Source organism: Peromyscus californicus, unplaced genomic scaffold, assembly GCF_007827085.1.
Source record: "Peromyscus californicus insignis strain IS unplaced genomic scaffold, ASM782708v3 Scaffold_12__1_contigs__length_115047231, whole genome shotgun sequence".
Lineage (NCBI taxonomy): Eukaryota > Metazoa > Chordata > Mammalia > Rodentia > Cricetidae > Peromyscus > Peromyscus californicus.
Window position 1 is genome coordinate 13,744,831 of NW_026294413.1, and position 24,192 is coordinate 13,769,022.

Below are 24,192 nucleotides of genomic sequence, written 5' to 3' on the forward strand. Positions count from 1 at the left end.
TATATATATATATATATATATATATATATATATATATATATATATATATATATATATATTGTAAGATAAAAGAAAAACTATCACCTTGAATTTGGACAGGACAAACAAATAGAAAGAAAAGGGGCTGGAGAAGGCAGAAGAATCATAGACCTACTCATTACACACTCAGGAATCCCATAAAAAACAGTAAGCTGTAAGCCCATATATATATTAAGTATGATATGGTTAAGACCTGTACAGGCCCTGTGCATGCTGCCTCAGTCTGTGAGTTCATATGAGCTTTGATCATGTTAATTCAAAGGACTTTGTTTTCTTGGTGTCCTTTATCCTCTCTGGCTCTAAAACTTTTTCTGTACCCTCTTCTGCTGGGATCCCTGAACTCTGAGGAAAAGAATCTGATGGAGACATTCCATGTAGAATTGGGGTTTCCAAGGTCTTTCACTCTCTGCATAATGTCTAGCTGTGGGTATCTATAGTTGTTTTCACCTTCTTCAGGATGAAGCTTCTCTGATGATGAATGAACAAGCCATTGATCTGTGAGTATAGCAGAACATCATTAAGAGTTGTTTTCTCACTACATCTTCCCTTTTTTTAGACCAATATTATTTGGTTATACTCTAGGTCCCAGGGCTATCTTGTCTAATGTTCTCTGTCATACAAGCATTGTCAGATATGTTACATTCTGTGGAGTGATTTTTGGTTATTTATTCCCACAAACTTTGTGCCACCATTGCTCTAGCAAGTAACAGCTCATGCTAGCGAGGATGTGGATTAAGGGTAACACTCATACATTGCAGGTGGGAGTGCAAATTCAGATCTTACTTTTCACAAAATAAGTGGCATATATTTTCTAATACCTGTTTGTTTCAGTGTAAATGTGAGATGCACTGATGCATAACTAATAGGTAGATACCAGTTTGAGTAAATATTCAAGCTATTATTCTTTTTAACAACTTGCTGACTGATAATAATTGACCTTTGGCTGGTTGATAGATGATAGCAGATATATAAAACTCTGAAGCTGCTTCCATTGATACTGTTAAAGCAGCGTAACAGGATGTTAGAAAATATAATTTAGTGGGAAGAAAGATTTATTACTGTACCCATTTTAAGAGCGCTGTGATTTTTTTTTTCTTTTTCCATCATAGGAAAACTGAAGTATTTCTCAAAACTTTGATAGGTATATCTGTTTAAATCTGTCTTTGTTTAATTTTCATTCACATTTAATGAAAATGAGCATGCTATTGTCTAAGTTTAGGAATAAAAATATATAGAATGAAATATGGATAGCTGTAAGAATGTCAATCTAGCAGTGTTTTACTTTGTCATGTATTTGTGTCTGGAGTATGTACAATAATATAGTGAAAAATTAAGGGAGCGTTTATTGCTTCTGTCAGAATTCAAGTTGATTACAGCAAAGAGTTATGATGAAGGCAACAACAAATCACTGTATGTTTTAAGGATGATGAAGTTAACTTTGCTGTTGTGTGTGTGTGTGTGTGTGTGTGTGTGTGTGTGTGTGTGTAAAAGAACATTTGATGGGCACATGAAAGAGATGGAAGATAGAACGAGAGAAAGAAGACAAAGCTATTGAGCAACAGACAGACAACACGTAATTGTGTCGGTGAATGCCATGAATTTGACCTCAAATTTACTTAACCATCTACAAAACTCTAGTCCTCATAAGGCTCTCCTTTAAACCACACATGTGGTTGAGTGAGAGACAGAGGAAAGCCTAGGAGTGAAAATATTTGTGTAAAATACAGCTTTCACATAAATATAGACCACAAGGTTGTACACTTCCACATAAGGATAGATTGTATGATTCCTGTGAACTTGTCCATGAAGACAGTAGTCTTCTTTGATTAACTAATTATGTTAGTTAATCAAAGGGAGCACACTATTGCCCAAGAGCATGTGATCACAAGCTGGTGTTGGTTGCAGGAGAATTGTCCATAGAGCTAACCCACTATGCCAATAAAGTCACCTTGAATTTATGATAGAGTCCCTGATTGGCTGACCAGGATTAGCCATAAAGTTCTTGGAGTTCTTTGAGGGAAGCTAGAAAGAACAAGGAAGAGACTCCGTAGGAATTTATAATTATTTTCAGTGCTTCAGAGATTGTGGAAAGAGGGCCAACAAGAGAAGAACAGCCAGTATCCCCACTGTCCTTGGATTTTTCAGGTCTTTACCTTAATTTCTAACTCCTGAGTTTTTATTATATGAGAACAAATTAGGTAATCATTTTATCAGGCAGCTATATGTGTTGATGACATTCATGTTCCAAATTTGGAGTATCCAGCTACCCAAAGACAATCAAGGAGCAAAATGCATGTTACCCAGTTTTGCTTCAACAAAATAAAATACCTGAAATATTAAATTTATTAAGAGAAAATTTCATTTTATTTTATAATTTCTTAGGTCTCTGTTCAATATCAAATATTTCCATTAGTTTCGATAGCTCACAAGGTAGTAGTAGTGAAAAGAATTCACCTTGTAAGCAAGGAAGCAGTAGAAAGAGAAGAAATACCAAGATTCTACCAATCTCCCCTAATAGCACTTCCTGAGGTCACCTGTGGACATCTCTCTGAGCCTGGATCTTCTGTCTACACTACTCCTCACCATCACAACACTGAAAATCAACCCTTTAGCACATGAAAACTTAATGACCATAGAAGAGTTCAAGAAACAAAAGCTAGCAATTGTCTGCCCACACATAGCTGAACTCTTGCTAATGTCCACTAATCTACACTTAGGAAATCCTGAAATCTGCCCTAAAATGAACTAATGATATGAAGATGATGTGGTGGTATTGTGTTCCCCAAAATATTGTGTATCCTAATAAACTTATCTGGGGTCAGAGAACAGAAAAGACACAATATTAAACATAGAGGTTAGGCAGTGGTAGCACACACCTTTAATCCTAACATTCCAGAGACAGAAATCCCTCTGGATCTCTGTGAGTTCAAGGCCACATTGGAAATAGCCAGGCATGGTGACAAACGCCTTTAATCCCAGAAAGCAGCCTTTAATCCCAGAGAGTGGTGGTAGAAGGCAAAAAGGTATATAAGGCGTGAGGACCAGAAACTAGAAGCTTTTGGCTGGTTAAGCATTTGGCTGGTTAAGCATTCAGGCTTCTAGCAGCAGTTCAGCTGAGAGCCATTGGGATGAGGACACAGAAGCTTCCAATCTGAGGAAACAAGACCAACTGAGGAATTGGCAAGGTGAGATAGCTGTGGCTTGTTCTGTCTCTGATCTACCAGCATTCACCCCAATAACTGGCTTCAGGTTTGATTTTATTAATAAGACTCTCTAAGATTCCTGCTACAAGATGATGTGTTGTACATTAGAACAAAAAGAAACATGTGACTACAGTGTTCATTTGATTTTCTCATCACAGGCATTCAATCGACAGGAAGTTTGGAAGTATGAAAGAGAAGAATTCTGTTCAATAATATTTTATGTGTTCATGATAATAACTTTATTACCACATTACCTCTGAATAATATCATTTACTATGGTGTGGGATATGCTTAAGAATTAATAAATCAAAAATTTGAATTTTACTAGTCCTTTATATATGCTTTGTTATGAGAAATGTAGTAATCATTTAAATTCCAATGACAGTTCATTGTGAACAGTTTATATTTTGATGTCCTATTTAGTTTATGGAATTTTTGTTAAGTTATGTTATTTTCAGCCTCCACAAGTGTATGTTAGCTTATTTCTTTCATCTGTTTTAAAAGATTTTATTCATGATATTAAAAACTCTGACTTGAATACATGAACCCCACTTTGGAAAAATATTACTTTTTAATTTTCTTTCCCCCAAGAGACATTTTTTTTATCATCATGTAAGAAACATATTTTCTACTGAAAATCCTCTGGTCATAACTGCAGGAGTTTTTGTTTTGCTTCATTTTGGTTGCTGTTGCTGCCTTTCCCTATTTTAAAAGTAGATGAAAACTTCTTAAAAGACAAATCTCTACAGGGATTCTCTTTGTGCACACAGGAGGGTCTGACCCCAGGTGGAGACACCCCCTGGAGTGAGTAATTGCTCAGCTGAAGGCAAAAATGGCCTCACAGCCTGAAATCCAGACAGAAACCAAAGAGTCACTAAAGTCAAAACCTACTGGACTCTGTATTCTTTGACTCTTTTATTTCTTTGCATGACTGTGATCATATTTATGGTCTTATATATTTCATATACTACTTTGAACACCTCTCCAAACATTAAACCAACTGCATATCAATGAGAACAGAAACGATCACACTCACTGTAAATGCAGATGACATTCACCTCAGTGCATCTAAAATCATTTAGGGGTTAGTTCAAAGTTATTGAATGAATGGGAGAGAAAAATTGACTTTTTGATTCATTTTTAAAGATTGTAAAATTTTATTCCCATCATCCAGTATTAACAGGAGTTGAGCACCACTCTGATGAAAGAGAAGCAATAAGATCTCAACTACATGAATATTAAGAACAGTCTTCTAATGGCCATAACTTTTAATGTCTAATGTGACCACTTACTGCAATATTTTACTATTCAAGCAAGCGTTAAATTCAACTCAATTTTCTATTGATTCCAAAGCTTTAATTTTGAGGGGAAAGAAAGTTAAAATGTGTGTTCCTTAATCTACCATCATTGATCACTACCTTTTAGAATTAAAAGTTGATATAATTAAATTGAATGAGCTTTCCTTACAAATGAGATAATTGTGGGTTAGTTGTTACTGGTGAGAATATCTCTACTGCTCTCTACACAGTGACTCTGAAACTAGAAAAGGTTTACAAAACTCAGAAAAGAGGGAATGACCTAGAAATTTTCAGACATCATGAGAAGAAATGTCTCACATTTAAATACCTGGGGGAATGACTCTGCAGGTACGGTGGTTTCAGTGAAAATGATTCCTAATGGCTCATATATTTGATTGCTTAGTCACCAGGGAGTGGAACTATTTGAGAAGATTAAGGAGGTGTGGCCTTGTTGGAGGAAATGTGGCTTTGTTGGAGGAGGTGTGGCTTTGTTGGAAGAGGTGTGGCTTTGTTGGTGGAGGTATGTAACTGGGAGTAGGTTTTAAGGTCTCAAAAGTCCATGCCAAGCCAGTAAATCTTTCTCTCTGTTTGCCTGTTTGTGGATTATTATGTAAATTCTCAGTCCATACTTGCCTGCTTGTCTGTCTGCCTGCCTGCCTGTGGCTATGTTCCCTACCATAATGATAATGAACTAAATCTTTGAAATTGCAAGCAAGTCCCCGATTCAATATTTTCTTTTACAAGCGTTTCCTTGGTCATGGTGTTTCATCACAGCAACAGTAACCCTAATTAGAATAATGGGTAAAGTGTTTGTCATACAAGAATGATAACTTAGGTTTAGACACAGTAGAGCAAGTAATTGTAATCCTAATGCACTGTAGATGGAAATTTCTCAGGACCTGCCTTGGCCAGAGGTCCGGACAAATCTTTACCACCTGTGGTCCCATAGACACTTATAAAATAATCACCCAGAGGCTTACATTTATTATAAACTGTATAGCCTGTGGCTTCAGCTTCTGGCTAGCTAGCTCTTTCATCTTAAATTAGCCCATTCCTATTAAACTGTATGTTGCCATGTCGCCGTGGCATTACCTGTCTGCTGGCATCTTATTGCTCTGTTGGAGGCAGTCTGGCATCTCTTTTTCCCACCTGTCTCTTTTCTGTATCTCTGTTTGGAGTAGGGCTTGTAGGTTACAGGGTCCAGTTGGCAGGGTGGTAGTCAGACCTGCCTGCAGGAGTTCTGCCTGCTGGTCTGTACCTGGGGCTGCAATGGGTTGGAGATTGGGGGCACAGATTTTGCCCCTGGGCCTAACGCCTATTGGCTGGGGTCATCAGCTAAGAGAACAAAGACTCACCTCTTGTTCCAGTTGGATCTGGTGGAGTCTGTCTCCACAGCAACTCTTTTAGCTCTTGAAATCTTTCCATTGCTCTTCTGTTATATCTTAGGCATAGCTATTGTATGAGTGATGCATCATTTGGGGCTGCGAACCTCATGGTTAACTGATCTCTGCTTGTTGACCAGTTTTGGCTTACTTTGATAATCTCTGTGGAAACAAAACAGAGGAAGAAACTCATTTTATGAAGGAGGAGAGCTACACATATATGTGGATATTGAATAAATAATGTTTAGATTGAATTTGGGAATTATATTGTTCTAAGTAAATGGCAGTAATAGATTCATCTCTAGGTCCTACGACCTCACCAATCATCGGTACTTGGTTAGATTTACAGTGCCAGACATGAATTCCCTCATATTGAGTTTTCTTTAAGTACAATTAGACAGCTGTTGGCTACAACTGAGATATAGTTTCCACTGTTGAACTTGCAGGGAAACCATACTGTGCTGGTCATTGTTGTGTTTAGTAGGCATCACCGTTGGATAGGAATATTGATTGCTTTTTGCCCTTAGCAGCTTTCATAATATCTTTTAGTGTTATGAGAGCTAGTTCTCAGAAAGGAGGCTTCCATGTCAGTTCCAACTTGATTTGCCCAAGTCCTGCGTCCAAAGTGTATTGTGTCCTCAGAATAAGGACTAACATGCAAATTCTGGGAGGCAACTAAAGTCAACTATGATAGATAGCCTCTAATGTTTCCTGGTAGTTTCTTGAACTTCACTGACAATTGGAAGACGCTTTTACATGACTGTTACTGAGGAGCCTATTAGACACTCTATGGCTCTTTTGCAGAGAATTATTTAGTCCATGTATCCTAACTTCATCCAATGTGTATATATATATGTGTGTGTGTGTGTGTGTGTGTGTGTGTGTGTGTGCATGCACATATATGTATTTATGTGTATATTTGAAAATATATGTATATATATGAGTGTGTATACATGTAGACATATATATTATATATACATATGTTTGAGATAAAGAATATGATTTCCTATTGTTTCTTCATAGTGTTGTTTATTCTTCCCTACTTTGTCCCTCTGTATTGCTCCACCCAGTTAAACTTTCCCCAGCATTTTTCCCATTTCCCTCTTCATAACATGTGTGTCCTGCTATTCCCAAATACGTACTTTTAATGGGACAAGGCTTACCAAGTTTGTTGTCATTATTTATATTATTTTTTAACTACAATTAAGCCAGAACAGCAAATAAATGTTGATTTCATATATCCTTTGCTATATTTAGCATCAGAGTTAATTTTATTTTAGTATTAAAAGGTCATCTAACATAAATATAAAAGCATAGGAATTTCCTGGGTTTTTTTTTTTTTTTTGAACATTACATTGCATTTGCTGTAAATAATGAGTTACATATTGACCAATATTTATTGCTAGGTCATTCCAGTTCTATAGTTTTCTTATTTTAGTAAAAGAAACAAAGAAATAAAAAACCTTGATGCAATTCTGTGTCTCGCCAAACTTACAGTTCATTTATCAGAGAAAAAATGTTATAATTTATATTGTATTCATAATAAAGTACTGAAAACACCTTTTATGTACCTTAACTAAAGTGTATTTTTATGAATACTAGAAGAACATTTATGTTGGTATATTTTCAACTGAAAAAATTAAATGCTATTGTTATCAATGATTTTACCCTTCAACTACTTGCAAATATTTGCAAAAATCCTACTAGCATAGATCATAGCAGGTATACAGCAGCTTGTTTCATTATATACATAATAATATATATATAATAATTATATATAGTATGCAATAATATATTAATAATTATGTGTATAATATATAATAAATATATACATATATAAACCGTATCTGAAGTTTCTTAGAAGGCACATTTGACCAAAATGAAAACTTAGTCTCCAGATGTAGCTGCATTTCTGCACATAGTTTGTCAGCATGATCTTGCAGTATGCCCTCATTGTTGAAGTTGAAAGTGTCATTTCAGAAATATGATGTCCATTGTGTTTTTTTTCATGACAGTAAAGTAGCCAGAGAAGATACCTAGTACCAATATTTTCTAAATATATTTACTTGTTCATCATCAAGACTATATATGAGTATTTAACTCATACATTTCATTAAAAATTCATCCATTTTCCTAGTTCTTTCTTTCTTCTTTTTATTATTTTTTTCATTTATTTTACATATTGACCACAGTTTCCCCTCCCTCCCTCCATCCTCTCCTCCCATTCCCTCTCCTCATCTCCTATCCCCCTCAACCACTGACCGTCTGTCTCTGTTCAGAAAGGGGCAGACTTCCCATGGGAGTCAGCAAAGTATAGCATATCAATTTGAGGGAGGACCTGCATTAAGGTTGGGCAAGGTATCCCAGCATGGGGAATAGGTTCCAAAAGCCAGCTCAAGTGTCAGGAACAGGTTCTGATCCATTCCTAGGAACCCCACAAACAGATCAAGCTACACAATTGTCATCCACATGCAGAGAGTCTAGGTTGGTCCCATGCAGGCTCCCTAGATGTTGATTCAGAGTCTGTGAGCTCCACGAGCTCAGGTCAGCTGTCACTTTTGTGTGTCATCAGAGGCTTCAGAACAGTATTTTCAAATATCTAGGGAATTTTGTCTTTAACTTTGGAAATAATACTCTTTTTATAACCTTGAGTGTGAACCTAATCTCTGAAGAATTTATTTTCTAGAAACAAGAGGAAGGACCTACATAATCTATCTCCTGTACAAATTAGATGAAGGGCCTATCCTTTGTATCTCTCCAACAATAGGAGAAAACATATGACAAAGGTATACTTTTGTTAAAATCTACAGTTACAGGAAATTGAGCTTAATGACAAGAGATACTTTTGCCAAGACCATTCAATCAGAATGAGAAACAGATCAATTCTGTTGAGTCAAAGGTGAAGTGCTGATAAACGCTGGGGAGCTATAACCGAAGAAAGCTACTGGGATTTGGGTTTGTAAATGTAATTAGGCCTGCTATGACTGTTCATTGGTTTATAGTGAAGAGAGATGTTCATATGCTGGAAAAGAGTAGTGGTATCCACCTAGATTACATTTAAAAATGCCATCTATGTCCTTGAGGGAAGGATTCCAGTGTCATGTACCCAAAAAGAGAATAGGAAAACATTTACATCTTAAGGAGCAGACATTTTCAAGTAAAACTGATCATTTTTGTTTCCTAAATAACTGCATTTAAGAAAATTTTTCTTTTTACTTCTCTATAATTTTGATATTATAATTGTAATTACATCATTTACACTTACCTCTTTCCTCCCTCCAAGTGCTCACATATACATCTCCTTACTCTCTTTTGAACTCATTGCCTTCTTCTCTAATTGTTATTATATGCATGTATTCATATTATATAATTATATATTCTTCAATGTAATCTACTTAGTTAGTATAATGTTACTTATGTGTATGGATTAAGGGTTAATCAGTTAGTAGTGGATTACCAGTTGGTGTCCTGTTCTTAAGGGAAGATTGTTTGCCCAGTCTTAGCATTCCTTGTTTCTTGTAGTTCTTTATTAAGGTTGAAACCTTGTGGATGGTCCTCCATCCACCTCGGCATGTCTGTTATGGTGAGACTTCATGGGTTTACCTGATTGATTGCTAGGAGAAAAGATCTCAAGCAGACTCTCTGGTCCTCTGGCAGAATTTGCAAGTATAATTCAAACTGATATGATAGATAGTAACATATATTTTATTAATACCACCTAAGAGAAAATAAACAATTTTGGATATTTAAATTTTGAGCTGTAAGAAATTATTGGGTAACATAAGTAAATCACATTTACTAATGACCTTATACTAACATGGTGCCTTTGCACAGACCAACAATAACATGATATAAGGAACCTTATATCAAAACCTTACAGGAGTTTCTACACCATTGACAAATAAGACTTCTATGTTTCTAAAAATAGTGCACATCTATCAGAGGCATATGTGTCAGATACATAATAAATTATGAACTGTTGTCCGAAGAAAAATAAGCATTGTGATCAATTATAGCTACATCCAAAAAAAAATAGAGGAAAACTAATTTTTAATCAGAAAATTGTCATAGAGAACCAGAAACAATCTTAAAGTTGATCAGGACAAAGAAAGTAGATAAGGAACAAAGCGAGGATGACTTAGGAGTGAAAAATATAATAGTCTAGATTAATACTAAGCTCACAGACTGAGTGTACAAAATTCTAAAACACATCAAGTAAGGATTTCAAAGTTTATTTTTCATTTTAAAAACAGAATATAGCTAAAAGAGGGATTATCAATGGTGCAGATAAATGATTAAGTAAAACTTATATGCATCTTTCTATAAAATATGCTTATGTTGCTTAAATATTAGGATAAATGCAGAGCTGTTTAAAATATCTGTTTATGATGACATATCTGAGTGTCCATATCTTTTCTGGCCTGGTCATGAATATTGAATGCTTATAAATATTTAAAAGTGGTTATATATTTTCAATATATAATTTTTAATATTGTTTAGTATTTTAATTTATTATTCTTCAAAAATCTTAATTTTGACTACATAATGGGTATAAAAAGTGTGATGATTCATTTCTTCGTTATTTAGAGGACTCCAATTTTTTTAAAAAGGTAAATTTCTGAAATTGATTTTTTAATACTCATTTATATCTCTGAAAATATTGATCAATGGAATAATGTAGAAATAAACTATAATGTAGTTTACAGCTTTTAGCCAGGTGTTTCTTTGTATTCTGTAACTAGAAACAGAAAAAGTCACCTTGGGACACATCATCTTTGTTCTGCTAAGGAGTCATATGATTATCCTTTTTCTGTATGCAAGCAGCATTCCAGAAGGCACATTCACACTGGGTTAGGGCAAAAATGGACCTATTGTGTTCAAACAAAAGCAGCCCTATATAAAAGCTTCTTGGTATAGAACTGTCATAGACAAAGGGATGGGAAGTTGGCATGAGGAGTATACAGCCTCCTGTGTTAGGTGTGATAATCCATCTTTCCACTTCAGGGTTTATATTTTAAGAAATTTCCTGATGGCCTAGGGTGCTTGCATGAGACATCACAGAGAAAAAAACAACTGTCAGGAAATGTGAGAATTGTTGGATGTTACTGAGAATCAATACCATTGATTAAATCTATGGCTGGAGCCTGCATGAACAATCATGGCTGAGTATGACCCTCCAGTTTTAGAAAACATAGAATAATTATGAGAGTTTGTACAGGCTTCATGATCATAGATATCAATGTTCTTGTAAGAGCTTTGGGACCAAGGAGAACATCACTCTTCATAGATGATTAAACACATTTTAAAATAAGACTTCCTATTTGTTAATGGATAGTAATTCCTTATAAAGCATGGAAAATAATTTTGCAAAAAATAACCTTAGTAAGTTATGGTGATATTTTATTTGTACTGAAATGTGATTTTATTTGTATGTTAATAAATAAAGTTGCCTGGGGGTCAGAGCTAATAGCAAGCCATAGCAGAAGCCATTTTTTTAAATGTAATGTGGGAATCATAACTATAATCCCAATCACATGACAGGCAGATCTCTGTGTGTTCAAGGATACCACCAGCATGGAGACACACGCCTTTAATCTCAATACCAACCATAGAAGACTTGGAGGTCTGTATAAACAGAAAGTGACGAGGAGGTCATGTGGTTGGGTTTACAACCAATAAGAAGGCAGAACAGAAAGTCAATAAAAAGACAGATACACAGGAAGTAGGTCTCTTGCTGAGGGGAAGGACAGCAGCGGCATGAAGGGTAAGAAGGTGGTTTTAAGTCTCAGCTCTCAGCTACTGCTCTGACCTCTTGGGCTTTTAACTCTGCACTTGGCTCTGTGTTTCTTATTTAATAAGACTGTTCATCTACAGTAAGTTATTGATAGTCACAAAGAAATTTGAAAGATTCTTATAAACCATTGCTTATCTGCAAATTATTAGTGTGGGAAAAAAATGAAAACATTTTTTCTCAAAAGTTTGAATATGTTGCTTGAAAACTCAGTTGATAAAATAAATCTGAAGCAAGAGCAGAAAAAGTAAATCAGTGTTCAATTTGCCTCTGTAAATGTCTATTCCTTGGACTGGTTGGCTTACACAGATGCTTTTAAAAATTCTAAACTTCCTGCTGTCATGAATTCTCCATTTTTCCTAGTATGTCATCAATCAATTAAAAATTGAAGGAGAAATATTTTTTTTAAAATGTAATGTGGGAATCATAACTATAAGCAGAATACAGAAGATTTCAAATTTTGAATTTATAAAAAAACTTTCATTTAAATTTTTCAGATTATACTATAATTATAGCTTCAACATTTCTCCCATTCCTTTCCTTTCTTCAAATTCTCCCATGTATGTCTCCACAGTCTCCTTCAAATGTGTGGCCTCTTTTTCCACCAATTGTTATTGCATGCATATATATATATATATATATATATATATATATATATATATATATATATATATATTAATTATATGTGTGTGTGTAAGGCCTAACTATAAACTATTCAGTTCATGTAATTTTACTTTTATATATGTTCTCAGCAGTGACCTGAAGTAAAGCAAATATCAGGTTGTACACTGGAAAAGTCATAGAAGATTTTTGGAAAGTTTTCTCTGTATAATTGGTAAAACAGTAGATGTTAACAAAGGTGAGTAGGGACTAAAGAAGAATTACTGGGGATGAGCTATATCTTAGTAAAATGACTGCTCCCAAAAGACGATGGCCTGAATGTGATCCTCAGTACCGTATGAAGAGCTGGGAATGGTGTTGTGCATTTATGCTCCCAGGAAGATAGAGATAGAAAGACCCCTGTGGTCTTTAGTTGGTAAACCATCATTGTAGAATCAGAAAGCCATAAGCATTAACAAGAGACTTGTCTCAGAAAATAAAAAGGAAGGACTGAGCCGGGCAGTGGTGGCACACGCCTTTAATCCCAGCACTCGGGAGGCAGAGCCAGGCGGATATCTGTGAGTTCGAGGCCAGCCTGGTCTCCAAAGCGAGTTCCAGCAAAGGTGCAAAGCTACACAGAGAAACCCTGTCTCGGAAAACCAAAAAAAAAAAAAAAAAAAAAAAAAAAAAAGGAAGGACTGATAGATAGCATAACACATACTACTCATGAAGAGTTTGATACCCAGCACAAATTTGGAGTTTACAATCACAAATAACTCTCCAGCTTTCAAAGAAATACATGCCTCTGTCTTCTCCCAGTACCTGCTTTCATGGTCTCATGCCTACACATAGACACACTGACACACATAACTAATGATAAAAAAAATTTAAAACTATAAAAATAAAGGTTAATGGGTCAGCAAAAATTCTCCACATGACAGAATGGTTGCCACCAAGCCAGAGAATAGGAGTTTGATCCTGGAAACCAACATAGCTGAAAAAGAAAACAGACTCCTAAAAGTTGTCCTCTGATTTCCATCTGCATGTAGAAGTGAATGGGTCTCCCCTGAGAAACATCCCAAGGTTCTACTTTTGTTTGTTTGTTTTTGAAACAGATTAGTACTTCCGAAATGGAGATGGGCAGGAGAAATAGCAGAAGAAGCTGAGGAGTTCAGCATGGGAGCTCCACAGAATATTAAACCTTTATGGGTCATTTTCATAATGCAGCCTTTCTCTTGAATGCTTGATCTTTTACACAGTAATCAGGGTGGGGAATTCTCCCAGTTTCCTCACTACTAACAGTTTTTCTTTTCTTTGATGATAATGTGGGATTTGTGTACGTCTCTAGGACACCCTGCTCTCATTGCTCACCAGCATGGTTACTTTTCTTTGGTAGACAAAAACAAATATTTATTCACCTGAGACAGGAACCTGATGGCAGACAAAATAACGATTCCAACTGAGCTGAATGTGCTAACAAACATTTTTACTAGCCTTACTTATAAGTGGATGACCAAGGGATTATTTAATGGATCACAGGTGACTTGAAAGCAGCTGCGTCATTGAAAAGTGCCTCTGCAGCTTAGTGAAGCTTCCACAGGAAGTATATTACTAAAGCCTCCCTTCCGTTTAACTTTTTTAACCTTAGATCATGTACCTCTAGCTGTGAAGAACTAAGAAATGTTGACAGTCCCATTAACACAGACCTAGTTGTATTTTGCTTATTTTGTTAAGATGACTATTATGGGGCTAAATGTGATCATCTCCTATAGTTCACATCAGTAACTTCTGCTCCATAATGTCTAATGGTCCTGCCAAGCTTATGCCCTGATGAAATTGCTTTTGCCCAACACCCAGTCTGATATTCTATTTTAGCAGCACAGAATGACATGGAACAGGGAATTTCTGTGTTATATCAGGAAAAAGATTGTGCTCAATAGGCTGTTGATGAGCTTAAAGCAGATAGGCACTTTACATGAGGTGAGTAGAGGTCTCTGGAAGAAAGAAAGAACACAACACTTCCCACAATTTCATGATACTTACATATACTGATTTTACTCAGGAAGTACAGAGAGGGAATTTTTTTGACATTCTGACCAGATTTCATTTTTTCAATTGAGAGAGAGAGAAAGAGACAGAGAAAGAGAGAGAGAGAGAGAGAGAGAGAGAGAGAGAGAGAGAGAGAATAAATATAGCAATTTTATGAAAAAAATGTGAAAAGGGTATATAATTGAGGTGTAATTGTTAAATTTATACCATAAATTTCTTACCTTAATTTAATAATAAAATAGAACCTGCCAAAAGATAACTCAATTCGCATTCTCCAGATTAAAAAAAAAATTCTGCTAAGGAATATAAGCCATTTAAGCAACATAAATTTTGCAAAGTGAGAATGAAGGATATGTAGGTTATAAAATACTATTTTGTTAATTTGATTACTCTAATATGAATCAGTGGGAAATATGAAATATATATTTAAATAGATCATAGTTGCAGATCATTTTCAGTGTCTCACAGCAACTACCTATTGCAGAGATATTTTAAAATGCACTAAAGATCAGGATTAAAATGTACAGATAATAGATTATAACAGGGAGGTAAGCATGCCTCTTGTGATATCAGTTTATAATAGTGTAAGAGACAGTGTGCAAAATAATCTTAAATAGACTTTTAGATTATTCCTACACATTCAGAAGCACATCCATTGTTTAAATTACTCATTGTCTTCATTTTGGTCATTCACTTCAAAAGAAATTTCACAAAGAATAAATTGCTTGCAGTGAATTGTTAATAGCTATTGTTTCTTAGAAGAGTCATTGAAAAATGATTACATCAAATACTATAGTGTAGATAATTTGATTCTGCTTTCAATTCAATCTTCATAGTGAGAATGGTTTATTTATAATTCTGATAGAATATATAATTTCTATTTTTACATATGTTAGACTACTCTATAAATGATTCACTGAAGCTTGTCAAGAGTTCAGAAGAATCCATGTAACCATTCACAAAACCCAACTTAATGACAGTGGATTTTGATTACTAAACATAGTCTAGCAATTGTAGTTATTACCATGAGAATTTCAAAAAGTCTAGATCAATACACATGAAAAATTAATACCCAGGTAAAATGTTCAGGTATTTATATATTAAATGTATACCTGAATAATTCTAATTTATTTCAGGAAAAAGACGTCTATCAATTTACCTATCTACCTGGAAGATCTAAAAATGGAGTCATAAAAACTAATGGTAATTATAGATAGATGCTTCCTAAGTTTGGTGGAAAATCAAATGGAAATGGACATTTTGCATTACACTGTTTATATTCTGGTGTAGCTAGAGTTTTCCTGCTGGCCCACAATCAGGTCAAATCTCTCTCACCTGCCAGTCCCACAGCCGCTCAGACCCGACCAAGTAAACACAGAGACTGATACTGGTTACAAACTGTATGGCCATGGCAGGCTTCTTGCTAACTGTTCTTACAGCTTAAATTAATCCATTTCCATTAATCTATACCTTGCCACATGGCTCGTGGCTTACCGGCATCTTCACATGCTGTTTCTCATCATGGCGGCTGGCAGTGTCTCTCTGACTCAGCCTTCCACTTCCCAGCTTTATTCTCCTCCTTGTCCCACCTACACTTCCTGCCTAGCCAATGGCCAATCAGTGTTTTATTTATTGACTAATTAGCAACACGTTTGCCATACAGAACATCCCACAGCACTTCCTCCCCCCTTTTTTTTCAAAAAGGAAGGTTTTAACCTTAACAAAGTAAAATTACATATAATTTGGGAATTTGGGCGTAGCTTCTCTTACTACTTCCTGCTGGAGGGGGGCGCTGTATCTTATGGGAACACAAAGAAAATTTTAGGATCATGGAGTAGTCCGTGAGGCTATATTGTCTGAGCCAGTTGCCTTGAAACCATTCTGGATGTTGGATCATCTGGGCCATGGTGTCATAGGAGACCTTTCAGGGGGTCTTGGCTGGTCAAACCTGATTTTTCTTAATCTGGAACAAATCCATAGCCTTTGGCTTTCTGTGGGAACAAAAGCAGAGTCTCCTTTCCAAAGCAACATATCCTTATATTCAAATTTTGAAGTCAAGGTATCTTTAAAATATACATTTTGGTTTAACTCAACATCTTTTATGATCAAATGTTTTTCTACAGTTAAAAATTCCCAAAGACAACACAATCCAGATTCTCTGTGTAATATTCATTTCTACGTGGCTTATTTTCTATATTACCTTTACTGTCTCTTTAAAGACTTTATTTTTTAAAACTATGTATTTGCTTCTATAACTGTATATATCACCTTTTTTGTCTCTTTCAAGCCTATGTATATTTTACACACATTGTAAACTATTATATCTGAATCTGTCTTATTGTAAACCTATTGCTTTAAACTGCAGCAGCTGTAGCTGCTGGCTCCGCCCACCTCAGCTTCCCAGCATGGTGGTGGTTTACCATGAGCTCTGGCAGCTATCGTGGGTCTATGCTTTTATCCAAGCAGCGTTTAGTCCAGAAACCTCTTTTTTTGTTTTGTACCAGCAAAGGCTAAATCCACCATGCAGCTTAATGTGCCACTTGCAGAGGCCTCATTTCTGCCATACTGCAGGTTGAGGATGCACACTAGGAACCCTCCAGTAGCTCAAACCTGCAGCTGCTGCTCATTTGAGAGAGACAATTAGGATACTGTTTTTAGCTCCGTTTTAGAATCTTTTTTCTCAGTTTTTAGGTGGAAACTCTTGCCACCACATTGGATGCCATTTGTAGCTAGAGTTTTCCTGCCTGGCCCACAATCAGGGCAAATCTCTCTCACCTGCCAGTCCCACAGCCGATCAGACCCGACCAAGTAAACACAGAGACTGATACTGGTTACAAACTGTATGGCCATGGCAGGCTTCTTGCTAACTGTTCTTACAGCTTAAATTAATCCATTTCTATTAATCTATACCTTGCTACATGGCTCGTGGCTTACTGGCATCTTCACATGCTGTTTCTCATCATGGCGGCTGGCAGTGTCTCTCTGACTCAGCCTTCCACTTGCCAGCTTTATTCTCCTCCTTGTCCCACCTACACTTCCTGCCTAGCCAATGGCCAATCAGTGTTTTATTTATTGACTAATTAGCAACACATTTGCCATACAGAACATCCCACAGCATCCTGGCATTTTCTGTCATCCATATGTATTTTCCATTTGTATGTCTTAATTATCCATTTGAAAAAGAGACAATGTTATACTAAGTTTTATGGAATATGAAGCCCTAAGAAAGGAGAGTCTAACCTAATTATTGGCTTTTAGTGAGATTAACAAAAAAAAGTAACAAATGTCATGGCAACAACAATAAAATGTGAAAAGAATTTTTAAGGAGATCTTATATTCAACATATATAGTCATTATGTGTCATGTCTAAGTCTGGAGAGCTGAGCTTGAACTTCTGAACAACACAAAAGTGCAGAGAGAGATCTGACTCTGTAAGTTCTCCACTTATCTCCTCAGCTATGTGGTGCCACACATATTTCCCCACACAAACACATAGTTAGAGTAGCTTAAAAAAGGAATACATTTGAGACATAGTTCAAAACTTCACAAAATAAAACCAAAAAAAGAATAGACATATTAAAATCACAAATTAATGAAAAGTGAAGTTGCCTGAGTAGGGTTAAGTTTCATTCTAACATCAATACTATTTACTAATCTGGTCTACCACACCATCACCAGCTACGGACACGTGTGTTCACACAGCACTGTTTGTTATTTTGTTGAGGGTTTGTTTGTTTTGTTTGGTTGTTATTGTTTTGCTTTTAAACAGTCTCTCTATTTTTCTTAACTTTATATATTTTTATATATCAAACACAGTTTCCCCTCCTGCCCCTTCTTCTGCTCCCCTCCATCCCCAACCTCCTCCTTATCACACACCCCATCCACTTCTCAGAGAGGGTAAGGCCTCCCATGGGGAGTCAACAAAGCCTGGCATATCAAGTTGAGGCAGAACTGAGCTCCCTCCCCGCTGTCCCCCGCATCAAGGCTGAGAGAGATATCCTACCATAGGAAGTGGGTTCCAAAAAGCCAGTTTATGCACCAGGGAAAAATCCTAATCCCACTGCCAGGGGCCCCACAAACAAAACAAGCCACACAACTGTCACCCACATTCAGAGGGCCTCATTCAGTCCCTTGCAGTCTCCTCAGCAGTCAGTCCAGAGTCTGTGAGCTCCCACTAGCTCAGGTCAGCTGTCTCTGTAGTTTTCCCCATCATGATCTTGACCCCCATCCCCACCTCCTTTGCTCATATAATCCCTCCTCCCTCTCTTCAAATGAATTCTAGGAGGTCAGTCCAGTGCTTGGCTGTGGATCTCTATATCTGCTTCTATCAGTTATTGGATGAAGGCTCTCTCATGAGAATTAGGGTAGTCACCAATGTGATTACAGGAGAAGGCCAATTCAGGCACCCTCTCCACTATTGCCAGGAGTCTTAGCTGAGGTCTTCCTTGTGGATTCCTGGGAATTTCCCTAGCACCAGATTTCTCCCTAATCCCATATTGGCTCACTCTATCAAGATATAGCTCTTCTCACTCTGTAGCCTGTGATGGACTCAGATTGCTTTGTGACTCTGTCTGACTACAGATTTTTCAAGTCAACCTGCTTTCCATTACACTGCGAACACTACAGGTTTGAACAGTTACAATGGTCATATAAGATTTTATTACAGTTAAGTATTGTCCAATATTTTCTTCAGAACATTGAGCTTAATAACTGGGAAGAGAGTGAAATATTAAAAAAAATAATTCTCACTCATCAATTTTTGTAATAATAGCTTCTAACCTAATGTCATAAATGCTACAGATAAGTTATTCATAAGTACAATGGCCAGGTAAAGTTAAACAAAGTAATTTATCAGTCTGTCTATACAGTCACATAATTGAAATGACATGAACTAAAATACCATATAATAGAATGAAAAAGAAAATGTCTAAAAACTTAGAAGTTACCTGTGACACCTACAGTATAAGTACTGGAGTTCTAAAAGCCTTTCGAGGCAACTGTATCACCCTGAGTCTTGAGAAATAACCTCTAGAGACTGTAAATTGAAACAAAGCAGGAAAACTTGAGGCAACATCAGGCTCCTTAGCACAGTGGCCTTGGAGTAATGAAAGGTCAAGGCCGGTGACAATTTATCTCCATAATTCCATACACAATTGACAAATACAATTTAGAAACTGACAAAGAAGTGAAATTGATCTTGTTTTTAGAGAAAACTGTATCTATCTGTTTAGATTTCTCTACTGTGATACAGTAACAACTATGATAAAGAGATCATCCACATCCATCAATAAAAGCATGAAAGCAATGCTTTGTAAATGCCTTGATTCAATTTATTGAACAGAAATCCCATTTAAATGAGTGTTTTTGAGAGAAGGGGAAAATGCCACATTGTGAGCTTCTTTTATACTTACAATACTCAATAGTAAATTTCAATGTCCATAGTTAAGCTATGCACAATCCTTGCACAATTTTGGTGAATCCAGTGAGTTCAGCATATTTAGTTATCCATATTAGTTAGTGTTGTCCTTCCTGAACTACAATTTAGAGATCATATATGCAGAAGAATTGGTTTATGATAAATGTAAAATATACAATATTTTAAAAAGCTTTCATTTGAAAGTGAAAGTAATTGTTTTTCTGGTTTTGTTAAACTATTAGGCAAATAGTTTTGGAAATATGAAGGTTACATAGAAGTAATTTTACACTCATATATATATATAATGTATATAAACCATGTGCAAATCATATTGTTAGTAAATGCCAGTATTTTTAAAAATTGAAGATTTTTTTAAATTAAGCAGTTCATGAAATATTATATATATATAATATATATACATATATATATATATAAAAACCATAGCATTTATTTTTCCTTTGGTAATATAATACAAGCAATTCATGAAATAATTTTAACTATGTATAACCACATTCACAAAGCCACACCATGTATTTTTCTTTTGGTTATAGAAAGGGTCAGAAAACAGCATTCTAACAAATGTTTCTTTTCTCAGTTATCTCATAATAAACAATAGCTGAAATTCATTAGAGGAAGGATCAGAGGCAAATATTCAAACCCGTCCACTTCAAGGCTCATCTTGAAAACTGAAGCACAATAGACCTTGAAATTTTATAGTTGGACATATTAGACATTAGTGTTAATTCAGAGTTAAGGTTTTTAGAATGCTGTGGGATTTTTATAATCTACAAAGTAAAAATAGCTGATGTATTTTTCAATTATGTATCTCTCTATTTACCTGATTGCTAGGATCATTTGTACGTGTACTTCTTCAGAAAATTAAATGGAATGCTCACTTTTATTTACTATCAACAGAAGAAGCAAGCCCTTTTTTTTTTTCATAACATTCAATTCAGGGTTGGATCCCAGACAAAATTAAAGTGATGTGCACTGAGGAAAAAATTCAATGATCGAGACCAACTCCCTGTTTTATTCAGCTCACTGACTCTTACTCAAACTAGAAACAGGAAAAGAGCCATTATCACTATTCAGACATGAAGGACTCCTTTCTTGTGCTTCTCTCAAGTGGGGCTTCTGTTATCAACTTGATATCACACAAAACACATTTCTTGCACAGGACAATCAGGATAGCCATGGCATCTGTACAATCCCAAGAGGGTTTGGAAGGAGCAAGGAGGGACTCGTGGTTTTCTGAAAATGGGCTCTAGACCCTACTGGCCCCACTCTTGTACAGAGTATGCTCTTTCCCCAAGCTAGCAAGCCAGGGTACTGTCCACCAAAAGAGTGGAGATGATAACACATGATACTTGGCAATCCTCAAACCAGAAGCTTTCATGCTCCCTGTCTAGACAGACTTACAAGAGTCTTCCTTAGCTGTAACCCACGGATTGGGCAGAGGTGTTAACAGCATGCCTTTCTGAGATGCCGCAGTGCAGGGAGTACAAACTACTAGAGCTTCATCAGGTCAGAAAGAAGAAAAGAAAAGCAGCTCTGGCCTTGTTCTAAGTTTATCAAATTATCTGAGTAGAATGGTGTGCCAGGATAAAAATATGTATAGATGTGACAAGAGGAACTCCTGATTCAGCCAGTCAAACAGCTGACAGTAAAGGTCCAAGAGGAGAAAAATTATAAAGCAAAAAGACAGGCCAAGCTTTCTCCACACAACCCCCTGTAGCTTATCTCACCTTTGGACTTGTTGAATGCTTAAGATACCATGTCCTTAGTACGCTTTCAGTTAGTTACCCTCTCATAGCAACTAGAAACTTCCCAGTGGAAAAAAAAATCTGTATCTCCCAAACTTTACACATTTTTTTTTACTGTATATTACTTATGTTTACAATGTTCTATACTATGTGAACATTGGCTTTTTTTTCACAATTTATTTTACAAAATTTATAATTATTTTCTAGAGTACAACTTACTTTTTTCATATGTAAATGTTTAAATTTTATTTTATCTATATTCTTCATTAGCATCTTTACAAATGAATTGACAATAAGTAATTATAGACACTTATGAGATATGATATGGACTTTTATGTGTGTACACAGCAATACAGGGAAATTAGACTTATCAGCATATTCAACATATCAAACATATCAAGTCTCTGCAATGAAATCGACATGATAAAATATATACAGTGCATTATTGTTGGCTAAGTCAACCTACTGAAATTTCTTACTTTCCGAAAATTATTTTACCACATTCTGAATCTATTGATTTAATTTAAGTTTAATTTATCATAAGTTTATATATATATATATATATATATGTTACTTTTTCTCTTATTTCTAATTTTATTTCATATTTGGCTTTCCTTCATATTTTTGTTTGTTTAGTTGATGCTTGATTTATGGAAGAATCTTCTCTAAAATGAAGATAACTAATCATATTTACTTTCTGTGTAGCTCTAAAACAAGATAGATATAATGTATCCTTTTGCTGTTTGGTAAGTAAACCTGTCATACTTTATATCATTCCTTTGAAAATGTTAACTGGATGTTTTCTAGCAATAATTTCAAGAAAGAAACAGTTAAATGTCTTGTGGTGATATATTGTTTCCCTCAATATATTGTGCACCCTAATAAATCTTGTCTGAGGATCAGAGGAAAATACCAGCCACTATATTAAACATAGAAGTCAGGCAATGGTAGCACATGCCTTTAATCCTAGCATTCAGGAGGCAGAGAACCATTCTCTGTGAGTTCAAGGCCACACTGGAGACCAGAGCCAGGCATGGTGACATGCATTTAATCTCAGCACTAATCACAGAGGTCTGGAGGTCTGTACAGACAGACAAGAAGTGATGCAGCTGGGCAGAGAGAGGAAGTGAGATGCAGAACAGAAAGGCATATAGGCGTGGGTACACAGGAAGTAGCTCTCTTTGGCTGAGAATTTCCAAGTAGTAAGAATGTTGCTGACTTCTTTCTGGTTTTCTGATCTCTCAGTTTTTACCCCAATATCTGGCTCTGGGTTTTTTATTAAATAAGACCATTTAGCAATTTGTCTTAAAATGTGTCTTAATTACTAGTGCTTTATAAAGTATTCATGTCAATGTTGGATTGTACATGGCTGAAGTATACACTATTGCTGTGGATATTGCAAACACCAGCTACACACTATTTCTACTTCCTTTAAATATTTCTAGTAGAAAAACTTAGCAACTGAGAGTGGAATCTATTTGTTGTCCTTCCTTCCTTCCTTCCTTCCTTCCTTCCTTCCTTCCTTCCTTCTTTCCTTTCTTCTTCCCTCTCCCCCTCTGCTGTGGGATGTTCTGTATCTTAAATGTGTTGCTCTGATTGGTTAATAAGTAAAACACTGATTGTTCAGTAGCCAGGTAGGAAGTATAGGCAGGACAAGGAGAGAGGAGATTTCTGGGAGGAGGACGGCTCAGATAGGGACGCTGCCAGCCACCATGATGAGAAGCAGATGTTAAGATACCGGTAAGTCATGAGCCACATGACAACTTATAGATTAATAGAAATGGGTTAATTTAAGATATAAGAACTAGATAACAAGAAGACTGCTGTGGCCATACAGTTTGTAAGCAATATAAGTCTCCGTGTGTTTACTTGCTTGGGTCTGAGCAGCTGCAGGACTGGCAGGTAAGAGAGATTTGTCCTAACCATGGGCCAGGTAGGACTAGAAAAACTCTAGCTAAATACCCTCTCTTTCTTCTTTTTCTATTGGAAATTGAACTCAGAGTTTTGTACATTCAGAGGAAGCCCTACCTCTGAGATGTATTCACTACATTCCCTGTCCTATTTTTTTTTTTTGAGACATTATCACAAAGTTGTCCTGAGTAGCCTTCAACTGACTTCAAAGTCCAGGAAGGCATTGACTGTATGCGTGATCATTTGCTTGTTCTCCTGAGTAACTAGGAATAATTAACTGCAGCACCAGGCACAGCCAAGAACCAGTTTTTTTTAATAAAAAACAAACGGTGCGCTTTCCCTAATATGGAATCCAACTTAGGCTTAGATGTACAAAGCCACACATTCCATCAACAGCAAAAGTTTAAAGATTCCTTTGAAGCAGAGCTCTGGAAAACACAAAGGGATGTTTTAGAACAAGATCTTCAAGAATGGACATAATCTGACAAAATGGACAAAATCTGACAGGAAGTAACTCCTATTACCTTTAATTGGCCATAATGATGCTTAATCCTCTGCTAAAATGCATCATTACCCACCATATATACATCATCTAGTCCAAAGTCCAATTCTCTCCATTCTTGTGAGTTCCTTCACCATTAACCAGTTGAAAAAGCAGATTTGACCATTTAAAAAGAACAATCTAAATTTAAATTATGTGTAAAAGTGCATGTCTCTGTGTGAGTATAAGCACATGTGAG